This window comes from Microtus ochrogaster, linkage group LG3 (assembly GCF_000317375.1).
Source record: "Microtus ochrogaster isolate Prairie Vole_2 linkage group LG3, MicOch1.0, whole genome shotgun sequence".
NCBI classification, from domain to species: Eukaryota; Metazoa; Chordata; class Mammalia; order Rodentia; family Cricetidae; genus Microtus; species Microtus ochrogaster.
Genome location: NC_022029.1, coordinates 23,089,533 through 23,104,365, shown reverse-complemented (window position 1 = coordinate 23,104,365; position 14,833 = coordinate 23,089,533). Strand labels below are relative to the sequence as shown.

Here is a 14,833-nt window from a genome sequence, read left to right as displayed (position 1 = left end):
TCCTCCTCCTCCTCCCCCTCCTTGTCCCCCTCCCTCTCCCTCTCTCTCTTCTCCTCCTCCTCCTCTTGGTCCAATCTATTTGGTGTTCTATAAACTCCTTGTACCTAAACTTCCTTAGGTTGGGAAAGTTTTCTTCTATGAGTTTGTTGAATTTATATTCTATGCCTTTGAGCTGAAGTTTTTTTCCTTCTTATATCCCTATTATTTTTAGGTTTAGTTATTCATGGTGTCCGAGATTTTCTGGATGTTTTGTGTTAAGAATTTGTTGGATTCAACATTTTCTTTATAGTATTTTCAACATCTGAGATTCTCTCTTCCATCTCTTGTATTCTGTTGGTTATGTTTGAATCTGTAGTTTCCATTCATTTACCCAGATTTTCTATTTCCAGAATTCCCTCAGTTTGTGTTTTCATTTATTACCTCTGTTCCAGTTTTCAAGTCTTGTTCTGTTTGAACTGTTTGCTTCATCTGTTTGATAGGTTTTTTTCTTGGCTTTCTTTAGTAGATTTATTGATTTCTTCCTATCTTTGTTTGTCTTTTCCTCCATTTTTAAGGGAATTTTTCATTTCCTCTTTAAATTTCTTCATCATCCTCATAAAATTAAATTTAAAATTGTTTTCACTGAATTCTTCTTGGTTAGGATGTCCAAGTCTTCCTGTTTTATAACCACTGGGTTCTTTTTTTTTAGCATGTTGCTTTTTAGGTTGTTGAATGAATGTTTGCATCTGCGCCTATCCATCTCTTTCTCCAATTTGTGCCAACAGTGTCTTTACCTCTTGGTCTAATCCTTGCAGTTGCTGTCTGTGTCTTCAGGAACTGCTCTTGGCCTGCTCTGTACTGTTGCTGTCTGTGTCTCAGGGAGATGTTAACATCTCTCTTGGCCTGTTCTCTTGGTCCATGCTCTTGGTTTGCTCTCTTGATCTTAGTTCTTTCTGTGCAGTTGTAGCCTGTGCTTCAAGTGTTCCTCTGAGGTTGTGAGGGGGTAGGGGATTTGGGGTGAACTAATATTTGTAGTTTACGGGATCCAGTTGATGGGCTGGGTGTGTTGGATCAGCCTACCTGCAGAAAGCTTGCTTACTGATTGGCCAGAGAAGCTGAGGCAAGTGGGGACAGGGCCCCCACTGGTAACCAAGGGTCAGGGCCTAGGAAGTGGGTGCCCAGTTGTATGGGTGATCACTCACCTCTTTGTCTTCTCTGTGCAGCCACAGCCTGTGTTATCCCCCCCCCCCTTTTTGAAGCTTTCTCAGGCTTTATGTGGAAATTCTTGCCAAATGTTTGGGTGCCATTTCCTTATAAAGAACCTTGAATAAATCACAAACCCTCGCAGTCCTGACTTTCTGGCTCATGTGCTCTACCCTTCTGCTCCTCATTTGGACCTTGGAAGATCAGTCCAGTGCTCCCATGTGGGTCTCTGTCTCTATCTCCATCCATCGCCAGATGAAGGTTCTATGGTGATATGCAAGATATTCATCAGTGTGGCTACAGGATGTTAGTACAGGCACCCTCTCCTCTGCTGCCCATGGAACTAGTTGGGGAAATCACCTTAGCACCTGGGAACCCCTCTAGAGCCAAGACTCCAGCCAACCCTAAAATGGCTTCCTTGGTTAGGATACCTTCTTCCCTGCTCCCATATCCACCCTTCCTCCATTTCAATTATCGCATTCCCCCAAGCTCTCCCCAATCCTCCCCTTCTCCTTTCTCTCTCCCCATCTTCCTTTTCCCCTAATCCACCCCCACTCCCCTGCTCCCAACTTTTGAAATGAGTATAAAAATTAATTATCACCTTTGGTCATCAACCAAACCTAGCAAGAAGAGTACATCAGCCAGTAATAATTGGGTTGCTTTGTTCTTGTTCCCTCACCTTAAAGAGCTCTGCATTCAACTATGGCCCTTTCTCAAACTTTTGATTGTCTTCTTGGGTTTTTCACCTCAGTTATTTAATAAAATCATCTTAGTTTCACTGTTATTTTCAAAACTTTGTTTCATCTGTGATGCACTCCAAGACCTGTGAACTTATCTCCCAACATTAAGGTTAGAGAAATTAAAACTAGTTAGGCTCTTGGGACTCAATTGTTAGTCATTAACTTGAGCTACAATCCATGCAGCTCCTCAGGTGAGACTTGGAGACCCTGGTTGTGAAAAATATCCTTGTATTCATTTTTATTCATCAAAACTCTGTATAAGTTATCATTATGATTATCAAATTAGACTGTATGGCTTAGGGAGGTGTCATCTTCTTGACAATGCACAGGTAAAAATGCCCAGTAGAACAGCATATTTCCAAGAGATAAACTATATTACAAGCAGTGGAGCTCTCAAATCCACTCACACATATCAGATAAAGAGAGGCACAGCAAACATGTAAAGGCACAGTAGAAGAGAAAGACATTCTACGGTCATAGTCCCATGGCTTTGCCTAAATAAGATTGGCCTATCAGAGGATTGTCTGCTTGTGGGCTGGCACCTGGAACTTCAATTGTAACTTGCTGCCTGTCTGGCATGGCCAATGACATCTCTTCCATATTTGTTTATTACATGGATTGTGTGGATTTTCCTCTGTGTTGTGCATACTGTGGATATTAAAAGTCTAAATAAGACTGGAAGGAGAAATAAAAGTAGTATAATTATTCCTCCAAATTTCAAATTAAAAAGGAAACTCCATAAAGCACTATTTTGAACAAAATTCTTGACTAAGTTGGTAAATTAATTAGCCATCTCTTTTTTAGAGGAGAACTGTATCCTAGAATGACTAATAGCATTAATTTGAAAATGAAGAACATTCATATTGATAGCAAGCTGGAAACTATTCCAAATACCTTGTAGGTGTAGCTGTCCTTGATCCCAGGCTGTCTCTGATCTATTGTAAAGCAGAGGAAAAACATAAATCTATTTATAGTTAGCACTACACAATGTGACAAAGTGCATTTTAATATTTTGAATCTGAGTTCCTATGTAAAAAATGACTTTTTTTTCTAGAGCATTTACTCTAAATCGCTGCTCCCTTGGCATGGCCAATGGCAAGAACTAATTTTAACAACATTGAAATTATCTTGCAAAGTAGAAAACAAAATCTTCTGAATGATTTTTATAAAGTTAGTATTACTCTGACAGTAAAACCAGGCAAGACACAATAATAAAACAAAGTTACTCACAGACCCATCTCCCTAATGAATATTTTAATAAGAATTCTCAGTAAATGTCCTGAAATTCAAATTCAAGATTACATCAAAAAGAACATTTACCATGGTGAAGTTGGATTCATTCCAGTTACACAGGGATGGTTCAAAATAAGTAAATAAATGTACATAAATTATCAAGTGAATGGACTCAAAAATTGACATCACTTGATTTTCTCAATATATACAGACAAGGCCTATCATGAATCCCATATACTTATGTTATAATAGTCAAGTAGAGGGGAGAAGTGGAGGGAACATACCTCAAAAAAAAAACTTTAAACCATAAACGAACTTTCTACCAAACACATACTAAGGAGCAGAAACTCAAAGTGTCTATTAATGCGTGGAATGAAGCAATGTCTCCACTCTTTATAGTCTTATTCAATATAGTTCTTGCAGTATTAGCTAGACCAATAAGAGAAGGAAATAGTTACACACAGAAAAAAAGAGAAGGCAACATTATTTAAAAAATATATTATCCATATTGAAAGACTCTAAAGACTTCACCAAAATAAAACAAATATACTATGAGAGCTAATAAACACTTTCAGCAAAGTAGTATGTTAAAAAGATTGGCACAGTGTGTGGGTGCACCCCTCGCGGTCCTGAGTTCCTTGCTTGTGCTCCCCCTCCTTCTGCTCCTGATTTGGACCTTGAGATTTCTGTCCGGTGCTCCAATGGGGATGATCTTTCGGGAATTCACCAAGACCAGCTAGCCTGGGTCTGAAAAAGCATGGGATAAAACCGGACTTACATAGCGGACAATGAGGACTACTGAGAACTCAAGAACAATGGCAATGGGTTTTTGATCCTACTGCACATACTGGCTTTGGGGGAGCCTAGGCAGTTTGGATGCTCAACTTACTAAACCTGGATGGAGGTGGGAAGTCCTTGGACTTCCCAGAGGTCAGGGAACCCTGATTGCTCTTCAAGCTGATGAGGGAGAGGGACTTGATCGGGGGAGGGGGAGGGAAATGGGAGGCGGTGGCGGGGAGGAGGCAGAAATCCATAATAAATAAATAAATTTAAAAAAAAGATTCGCACACAAAAAACAATAGCCTTCCTATACCAGTGATGAACATATAAAAAAATAATCAGTTAAACAATCCAATTCATAATACACACACACACACACACACACATACACACACACACAAACACACACCAAGGAAAGGAAAGACCTACACAACAAAAACTTGAAGACCCTGAAGAAAATAGCAGGGGAAGACACTAGAAGATATAAACCTTCCATGCTCATGGAAATGGTCATACTACTAAAAGTGATTTGCAGAAATTCAATTCCAATCAAAATTCCAGGGACAATCTTCACAGACATACAATAAAGCAATTTTAAAATTTATATAACTTACAAAAGACCAAAGACAGCAAAAGCAGTCTTGAACAGATAGACTATTACAGAAGGTGTCACCATGCCTGATTTCAAGCACATTATGCCTGATTTAAAAGTTCTACAGAGCTACATTAACAAAACCAGCATGACATCAGGAGTAAGAGAATTTATTATCTTATCCACTTGTGAATTCTGTGAACTACACTCTTAACGTACCAGGTACAATTAGTGCAACAAAAACAGCATGGCATCAGGAGTAAGAGAATTTATGATCTTATCCACTTGTGAATTCTGTGAACTACACTCTTAACCTACCAGGTACAACTAGTGCAATAGTGGCATGGTTGTTATGAGGTTAGCTCTGTGATTGGATTCAAGGCTTCCCCCACAAGAGGGAATCCAGCCAAACTCAAAAGCCAGACAAAGCCCAATAACTGAGGTGGTCTTGTGTCCCAGGCCGGGAAACATTACTGATGCTTAGTTAAATAAGTGTAGCTTAAGGCTGCCTCGTAAATATCTATGTGTAAACCCACAGACAAAAGCTACTCAACAGTTATCAGAAATTTCTTTGCAGTGAATGGAAGTGAATGTAGAAATTCATGATTGCACAAACTACTGATTATAAAAGATGTTTGAGGGTGTAGCCATGAACAAGACATTTATACCACCTCCTCAAAGTCTCAGGGAACATTGCAGAAGAGGAATAGAAAGAATGTAAGAGCCAGGTGACAGAAAGAATGGCTATAATTTTCTAAACACAACATGTTTACAGAAATAAGGAGTGTAAATGAAAGTAACCAGAATTCACCTCTATGAAACTGTGAAAGAACAAGAGCTTTAGGAGGTGGAGAGTAGAGAATGTGACTGAATAACTGCGGATGTACTCTCAGATGGGATCCTTTGGGTATTTCTCTCAAGAGTGAATTGTTATTTTTTTAAAAAAGGTGGGGCACGGTCATTTTAATTACTCTTGATTATTGATGCTATGTTTTTACTTTAGGAGCAGACTTATCGTTAAATACCTACTTTTATGCTGTATCTATTTGGTGACCAGGATGGGGTTGAAGATGTGGGAATCTCCTTAGGTGCTTCAGATGAAATAACTGAAGAACAAAATAGCACTGGTAGGTTAGGTGGAGACCTTTCCCTTGATAGGAATCTTTTCACACAACTGTACTGAACTCCATGATGATAAGTTTGTATCATATGTTGGATAGAAATATATATATGGGAATATTGTGGAAAGCGGAGTAATCTTACCCTGTTGAATCTCAGCAGCTTCCTATCCCTGTCTTGTTATGTGACATGTGCCTGCACTGTGTCTACCTACTATGTTGTGTTAAAGCCATATGACTCCTCCAAGAAACAAAGCAGTTGTTGCTACTTCACCTTGGATTTATAGACTTTCAAGTTGTGTAAATCTCTTTTCTTTATACCTTAATCTGTTTTAGGCATTTTGTGTTACTAACAAAATTTCAGAAATTTAACCCACACAAAATCTTTCTTGGACTTTAAATGTGTGTGGGCAACAGTGTTAGTTCAATTAAGGTAGGAAAAAATGAGTAAAAGTATTTTTAAAATATTTTTATAACTTATTGTATTAATTTTATTACTTGAAAAAAATTGTAAAACCAGTCCATCACCACTGTTTATATTAAGAAGGAATATTGGTTCCCTTTAGGGAGTCAGTTTGGGTAAAAGGGAGGCTCAAAGAAAAATAGTATTTTTCTACTGTTCATGATCTATTACTGAGTATAAAATCCAAGTCATATTACTATTGTTAGAAAGAAATCTTGGGGCCTATAGTATTTCCATTGGCGCCATAGAGCCATCTTCCTAAGATGAAGATTATTAAAAAGTTTCTCATGTATCAAGACAGTTTATGGTCAGTGTATACAAAATGTGCAGTCATCTTTAAACTTTCTGTTAAAAAATTTGTGGGCCAGGCAGGTAATATGTCTGAACTCCCCCAGGATGCCAGTAATAAAAATAGCCCCAGAGCTTTTCAAATAATGAAAGATAAGTTTCTTCAATTACATATATATTCTAGAAATGTTAATAATTTATAAGTATTGCTGATGGAGCTTGGGGAGTAAGTAGAATGCTAACTCCATGATATTGGGTGTATATTAACTATAATTATACTATATATAAATGTAGGAATTGCATTTTTAAAATTACATGATTTTAAGAAAAACATCTATCATTTTATGTCTTTTGTGTGATTCCAGGCCAAATAGGTTCACACTATTAAGCAAATATACATAATTACGTTTCTCCATGAATATGTCCATGCACGTCTCCTTTATTACTTTTATCTTTTTATGTTCCTGCATCTTACTCATATTTCTCTACTATGTATCATTAAACAACTGTTGACCAAAATATAGTGATTTGAGTCCTTCTATGTGTGTGAAATACTAAATGAGAATAATTATTTACCCTGAATCACATGTATCTTACACTGTGCATCCCAGAGAGTTGATTCACTACATTGTTTCATGAATTATATGTTTTCAGGTCTCATGCATTGTGTCCCAAAGTGAATTACATAATCATCATCTACATGATTTATCAATAACAATTTAAATAATGTTCACTCTACCATTACAGTTGTTACAGAACTTGAGAAAAATAAAAAATTATCCCAGATCATCTGTCACTCAGAAATTTTCATAATTATCATTCAGTCACTACCAGTCTTCAAAATCTCAGTGTGTACATGTATATAAATAGACAAAGATACAGAAGAATGGACAAAAGTAGTTTTATAAAAAGATCACTCTTCAAATTACTATCTTTTGTAAAATTATTTAACACAATACTTCCATCTAGTTCATTAAGTGCTGGTTAAACAGTGGGACATTATATGCTATGAACACACTGGACTATATTTGATTTAATATAATAAAAACTCTGAATAGTATTGCTTTGATTTTCTTTCCTGGGAGGAAACTGAATGTCTAAAAAGAATCTACTCTTAAAAATTAAAGTATACTCAAAAGTAGAATAACACATTCAATTCCTAGATACTCTTCACCTAGTTTAAATAATGCCTAAGATTTTATCATATGCAATTCATTAAGTGATACTTTTTCCTTTTGCCTTTGCTGAGAAAGTTTGAAACACATCCCAGAAATATTGTCATTTTTTACTTCCACATATTTAGTATTCATGTCCAAATGTGATGTGCGGTCTCTATTTTTTAAATGACCACAGTATCCCTGTCGTGCCTATCAAAAATAACAAGAAGTTTTTCTAATGCCAGCGATTGAACCCCAGTCTTGTTTACTAATTAGTTTCTTGATCTTCCCACATTATTCCTACAAACAAATACACACTCTGTGCTGTATACTTTTCTGTCAGATAGTCATTTGGTAAGAGGGAACCTCAACTGAGAAAATGCCCCTATCGGATAGGCCTGGAGACAAGCCTATTGTACCTTTTTTTAATTAGTAACTAATGTGGGAGGGCCCAGCCTGCCCATTGTGGGTAGTGCCATCCCCGGGAAGGTGAATCGGAATTATATAAGAAAGCATGTTTGAACAAGCAAAAGAGCACTCCTCCATGGGCTGCACATGTGTTCCTGCTCTCGGGTTTCTGCCTGCTTTAATTCCTGTCTTGACTTCCCTCAGTGATGGAGGAAATCACTCTTACCTGGAAGTGTATTTCCATTCCTTTCCAATATGCTTTTTGTCATGGCATTTCATCACAGTAATGGAAACCTTAACTAAGACAATTCATACTCAAGTTGTTCTTTTATATTGGTTTACTTGAAACAGGAATAAGTAAGTGAATGTTTACACATGGTGGTTTTTTCCACTGATACTACTGAAGACTAAATTATGATGTTAAGTATTATAAATGGTTATTTTCAACGTGGCTTTTATAAAATTAGTCTCCAGAGGAGGACAAGCTAACTGCTTATTTGCCTATTTGCCAATTTTATAGAGTTTATATCCTGTTCCCATTTTTGCCCAAGTTGGGCACTTTATTTTCTATTTATTGTTAGTATGATTAGGCACATAATATTAATATTCTCACCACATTTTATCAATTGTTTTCATTATTTGATTTGGTGCTGAAGTTGTCCCTTCTTTTCGTCAATGAAAGACCAGTGAAAGTTGGCTCTCATCTATGCCTGACACTGCCTTTTATACTTTTATAACCTTTTATCTTTATGGCATAATGTTTTCTGACTGAAACCTAGAAATAGACTTGAATGAGTCTTTTTTAGTTATTTTTTGTTTGTTGTTTGTTTTCATGTGTACGTCTGCATGAATGTCTGAGAACCACATGTATGCCTTGTACCCGCAGAGGAAGAAATAAAATCATCAGATCCCTTGGGACTGTAGTTACAGCTGACTGTGAGACACCACATAGGTGCTGAGAATTTAACTTGTGTCCTCTGGAAGACTAGCCAGTGCTTTTAATTCCCAAGTCATCTCTCCATCCCTAGCAGTCATTTTGTTGAGGGGAGACAGTATTTAGTAACTACAAGTTGAGAGTTTAATTGCGCTTTTTGCTGGTGAGCTGCAATTGCATCCTTTCAGTTGGCAGGGCTTACATATATGTTTCTTAAGAAAAATGATAATGGCTTGATGGTAATAATTTTAATTCAAAAGAATATTTTTGTTTAAATTATTTGATATTTTATGCTTTAATTTTTTCTTCTGAATCATTATTATTTATTTGCATTAAACTCCAAAATAGATTAAAAATGACACTTATACTACAAAGTGAATTAAAAATAATACACCACTAACAATTTGTATGAGTTAATTTCAAGCTTTGCAAATTAAGTTGCAAATAACTCTACTTTTCTTGAGAACATAATTCTCTTTTAATTTTGATTTAAAATTTTTACACGGTCTATTTTTACCATATTCTTTTTCTTCCCCAACTCCTCCCAGATCCTCAATTCCTTACCTACTCCAAGTTCTTTCTCTGCATCTCAATAAAAATACATAAAAATAACAACAAAAATAAAAATAAAAACAGATAAACTACAAAGAAAGGGAAAATCAACAAGAAAAAATTGGCTGTGTTTCTTAAAGAATGTACGGTTGAATTACTAGGTTCTAAAGTTACTTGAAATAGTTGTCTTATCTTTTATTATGTCACCAACTCAGCAGATGATTCATTTTATTTAAAATTTATCTATAACTTCTTTTCTTTTGTACATAATTTTAATATATGAACATAAAAATAATTATGGATCCAATATCAAAACTATGTATTAAGGCATAATCAGAAAAAAAATGTTGATTGAAATTTTTTTCTTTTTCTTTATGTGTGTTTGTGTATGTAAGCACACGTACATGCAGGTACCTGTGAGTACCATAAGGGGCCCTCAGATTCCTTGGGGCTAGAGTTATAGGCAGTTTATGAAATACCCAGCTTGAATGCTGAGAATGTAACTCAGGTTCTGTAGAGGAAGAAGCAATACAAAATGTTGATATATCAGAAAAATGGGCTAGAGGATCAGAATGTGAAAAGTAGAGAAGAATGTGTTGACTGACTGCCTTTGTTCTTTTCCTTTTGCTGCTATCACAATTGCTACAAGCTCAGCAGCTCAAAAGGATAAAGATGTATTATCTTAAAGTAACTCAGAATTATATAGTTACAAGTCAGAAGTCCAAAACATGTCAACAGGGCTGCACTCCGCCTGCTCGCCAGAGCAATTAACCCCTCCCTGCCTGCCTTGGCTATGTTTGCAACGGAACCCCACTGCCTGAATTAGCAGAAGCTCAAGTACCTGCGGTTTTGCAACAAAAGCCGCCACAGCGGCAGATTTGGTCTGATACAAAGTGACTTGGCCGGGCTGTGGTAGCACACACCTTTAATCCCAGCACTTGGGAAGCAGAGGCAGGCGGATCTCTGTGAGTTTGAGGCCAGCCAGGCGATGGTGGTGCACGCCTTTAATCCCAGCACTCGGGAGGCAGAGACAGGCAGATCTCTGTGAGTTCAAGGCCAGCCTGGTCTACAAGAGCTAGTTCCAGGACAGGCTCCAAAAACACAGGGACCACCACTGGCAGGAACCAATCATTGCAGGTAAAAAATTTTTCTTTTATAAATACAATGTCTGAACACGTTACTATTCAAGAATTTAACAGTTTTTTTAATTGTACTATGTGGGAGATTTTACAAGAGGTGTCTATCACCCCACATCTATGAATCCTTCTGGGATTCGTAGTTTTCATTGGCACTAAATGGTTTGATAATAGAAATATGATAAAGTCTTTACGAGACAAATCCAGGATTCTTAAGGCAGAGATTGAATGCTTAAAAACAATTGAGAATGACAACAATCTTCTCAAGAATCAGTTTGAAGTTCTCCAGGAAGAGAACAGAAGTTAGATAGATATTGAGAATTATATAGATTAATAGTCATCTAAGTTTGTCATTTATAATTAGACTGATCAGGTTCTTTAGATATATAGAGATTATACTCAGTATAGATAATCTTCCACCTCTTCAAAGAGCTGTAGAAAATGGCCTTTAATCTAACTCAGAGTTTTGGGGTAGTGAGACACAATTGCTCCTGGCAACACCGCTCTATTCCCGAGAGAATGTTGAGCACCAAAGACACTCCACCTGGAGCCTTTCTATTTGGCAGAACTGGCCTTGGGGCAAAGAAATGCCCATACCTCAACCACTGACAGAGATACAGAGCATGCATCAATGGATAAAATAGGACTGTCATATCCTGCCAAGACAGGGTAAGATAGTTTTGAAAAGTTCCTTGCCTTTAATAATGGTATGTCAGTTATGTCAGGCCTTAGCCAAAGTTGGTTGACTCAACATTGCAAATGAGACTTTGGGTGATTGCCCAGGTAGTCAGTTGTCTCTGTCAATTGTTGCACATTTTGGATATATCTCGATTGTTAAGTATTATTTATTCCCTTCTCTGATCTTTGACGGAGTTGAAGATTATATAATTGTAGTTACTCTCTACATTATTTAGACTCCTTGAGATGGAATGTTTAGCAAATGTTTTGTTCTCAATATTGTTTGTTATATTTATTATTTGTTATTATTGTATATAGTTGTATTTGGTTTAGTTCTGTCTTATTTAGACAAAAGGGGAGATGTAGGGATAAGTCCCGCCCCTTAGGGGGCGTGTTCGCTTTGGGCTAATGTTTACCTATGAATCTGGCTCCCAGCACTTGCTTCTGCTTTGCTGGTCTCCGCGGGAAATGTGGTTCTGTAAGTCTATTTCTCCATTAAAGCTGTATATATATTTTTACAATCTGTCTGCATTCGTTTACGCCGTTACAAGAGGGGAACCTGAAATGGGTGCATCTTGGGTCACTTGCCCCCTGTGCCTGGCCAGGACTGTGTAAACAGCAGACACACAGTCTGCAGGGGCCTGGACCTCTACAAAGTAGTAAGGCTCCATCAGACGGGGAGTGGCCATGAGGAAGGCAGAGTAAACCACCCTCCTAGCTGTGGGGATGATCTGGCCTCCACCGCTATGGAGGGGTTCCTGGGCAACCACTGCATCCAGGATCTTAAACTTGACATTTTGAATCAATTCATCACAGAGAGGTCCCTCCCGGATTCCCCACTGGAAACCTTGAACAATGCTGTCCTTCACTGAGCCAAGAAATGCCTTGTCTACCTCAGAGGGCAATGTGTCATCCACTAGAATGTTTGGTCCTGTAGCATCAGGACCAAAGGCCCAGATGGAACGGGCATCCAGCAGATCCCAGTCATACTTTGTTTGGAAGGACTCGCCCAGCTTCTTTCTGTTCCAGGTGATATGGACCACTTCGTTCTCAATGTCCTCAGCCAGGCCCTTCTCAAGAGGCTCAGCAATCATGGTGATCTTGTTCTTCTTATTGGGTGTTTCAGCAAAGCATTTGAGGGAGGATGTTTCTACCACTGTCTCACAGAACGTCACAACTGTGTCAGCCACCTTGATGTCGATCTCTGAGTACATCTTCTGCAGGTTGTGCATCACACAGTCCAGGTAGAGCTCCCAGTGCCCAGGATCACATGCTCGCCAAACTCTTCCACCTTGGTGGTGAACGAGGGATAGCTCTTGTTGACCTTCTGCAGGCCGTCAAGCATTTTGGGCAGCTCTGAGGGGTTGACTGGCTCCACAGCAATCTTGATAACAGATGTGGTATTGAATTTCAAGGGCCGGAAGATCTGAGCCTCCTCATTGCCTCGGGGTTCAGTTATGGTCGCTGTCTTCACAATTGGCTGATCGACACCTTCAATCAGAACCCAGTTGCCAGCAGGAACACGATTGAACACAATGTAGTACCTGCCGACAGAGATCCAAAGGCGGCCCACGCCACAGATCTGGGAATCTTCCTCATCTTCCAGAGTGTAGTTCTCCCCCAGAACCTTCAGAGGCTGCCCAGCATGGATGGTGCCACTTAGCACCCGACCGAAGGCATGAAACTGAACTCCTTCGTCTGTGCTATACATCTTAGTGGTGTGGCACATCAGGGGACCATCTGGGTCACAGTCACTCATGGCCTCGCCAAGGTCAGAGTCCTCGCTGCCAGTGTAGGTGTGCTCAGTCTTGGGTTTGGTGCTCCCCTTTGGAGATGGAATGTGCTGCACACACATGTCCACAAAGCCTGTGAACTCGCCAAAGAACTTTTTGCAAACTAGCCTGAGCAGAGGGCGGATGTTCAGCTTTAGCTCCTCCTTGGTCAGGTGGATGCAAAGTTCGTCCAGGGTCCTTGGCAGGCTGGTGTCCACATCACCTATCACTGTGCAAGGATCTTATAAAGGGGCCCCAAGATAAACTCCACAAAGCTCCTTTGGGAGCTGCTGGTTGGAGCCTTTTTTGTGAACTTTCTCGTTTTGGGATCGAAGTAGATGTCACCCCAGAGTCTTTTAGCAAATTCCTGGTAATTAATGTCACCAAAGGTGTCAGCATAGATCTTGACAAAAGAGCCCAGTGTGAAGCAGATGCTGTACTGGGAGCTGGAGAAGCAGACATTGCCCAGGAGCTGGGAAAGGATCAGGTTCTCGTCGGTGGAATACATGCTTATTAATCCATTGACCTCATCCACAATGTGCCGAAGTTTGTAATAAGCATCTGTTGGGGGCAGTTTCAGCTCCAAGATCAGCTGGTCGATTTTGTTGAAGCACACGGAGACTGTTAACCTCTCCTGCACTGCGTGCTTGATCAGACGCTCTGTATTTAGCATCACCCCCTCAGCTGCATCAATGAAAAGGACCACTCCATCCGAGATTCATAAGCCAGCTGTGACCTCATCATAAAAATTCACATGTCCTGGTGTGTCCATGATGTTGAAGAGGTAAGATTTCCCTTGGTATCCGGCAGCACCATCGTCACAGGAGTGCTCATGATGCCAACACCTCTCTCTTGCTCTGTGAAGAAGATGTCCGTGTAGCACAGATCTTGGTCATAGCGCTTTCTGATTTCTGAATGCGTCTGCTCTATTAAACAATCTAAAAAACACATCTTGCCGTGGTGGAGATGGCCGCAAAGGGTCACGTTTTAGATGAGCTCTGAGTTGTCCATCAGATCTGCTAAGAAATCCATCTCATACACCGTGACAGTTCCATCAGAGTGAACTTCTTGGTTTTCACTGGCTTTATAATGGGCTCTGTGAGAGGCTGGGTGTCTTCCTCCTGAACTATTGTCTCCACCTCAGGGCTATGTACCTCCTCAGCGGTGGGGTAGTACTTCTTGTCCTCGTGCAGCACCACCTCCATCCCAGGGTGGTCATCATCATGCTCTCCCAAGTCATCCTCGTCCTCATCATCATCCATCTCATCAAGATCTTTTGTCTCTCTTCCCAGTTCATCATCATCTTCATCAGAATCAAGCTCTGGTCCAATATAATTCCCAAATTCATCATACAAGTCAGTATCCATGATGCCGCCTCCTGCTCAGCAGAGCGCTCCTGGTCCGCCGCCTGGGTCCGCGTTTCTGCAACATGCCCTGACAATGCTGGCGCCCTCATGCTGATCTTAACACTAAGTTGATCACCAATTCTGACAGCACACTTGTCATGGGTAGAACCTGTCAGTTTAGACTGAGCAAATCTATTTTGAACTGTGAACAGTGGGAACATTCAATGGGGCAGCAAAGGTGTATTAGTTGGGCTTTCCATTGCTATGACAAAATACTGGAAGCAATCAACTTAATGCAGGAAAGATTTCTTTTGGTTTAAAGTTTTACAAATTGTAGTTCATTGTATTTTAGCTCCATTGATCTGGGTCTGTAGTGGCAAGAAGGGAATGGGATAGCAAAGGGGGCAACTTTGGTAAAATAAGAAAAGAGACACAGGACAGGAGAGCTGAGAGA

At 39.4% G+C, this 14,833-nt stretch overlaps 1 pseudogene; it reads right to left on the bottom strand.

Moving 5' to 3' along the window:
- Positions 1 to 11,797: 11,797 nt before the first annotated feature.
- Positions 11,798 to 14,418, bottom strand: LOC101992888 (annotated as a pseudogene).
- Positions 14,419 to 14,833: the final 415 nt, after the last annotated feature.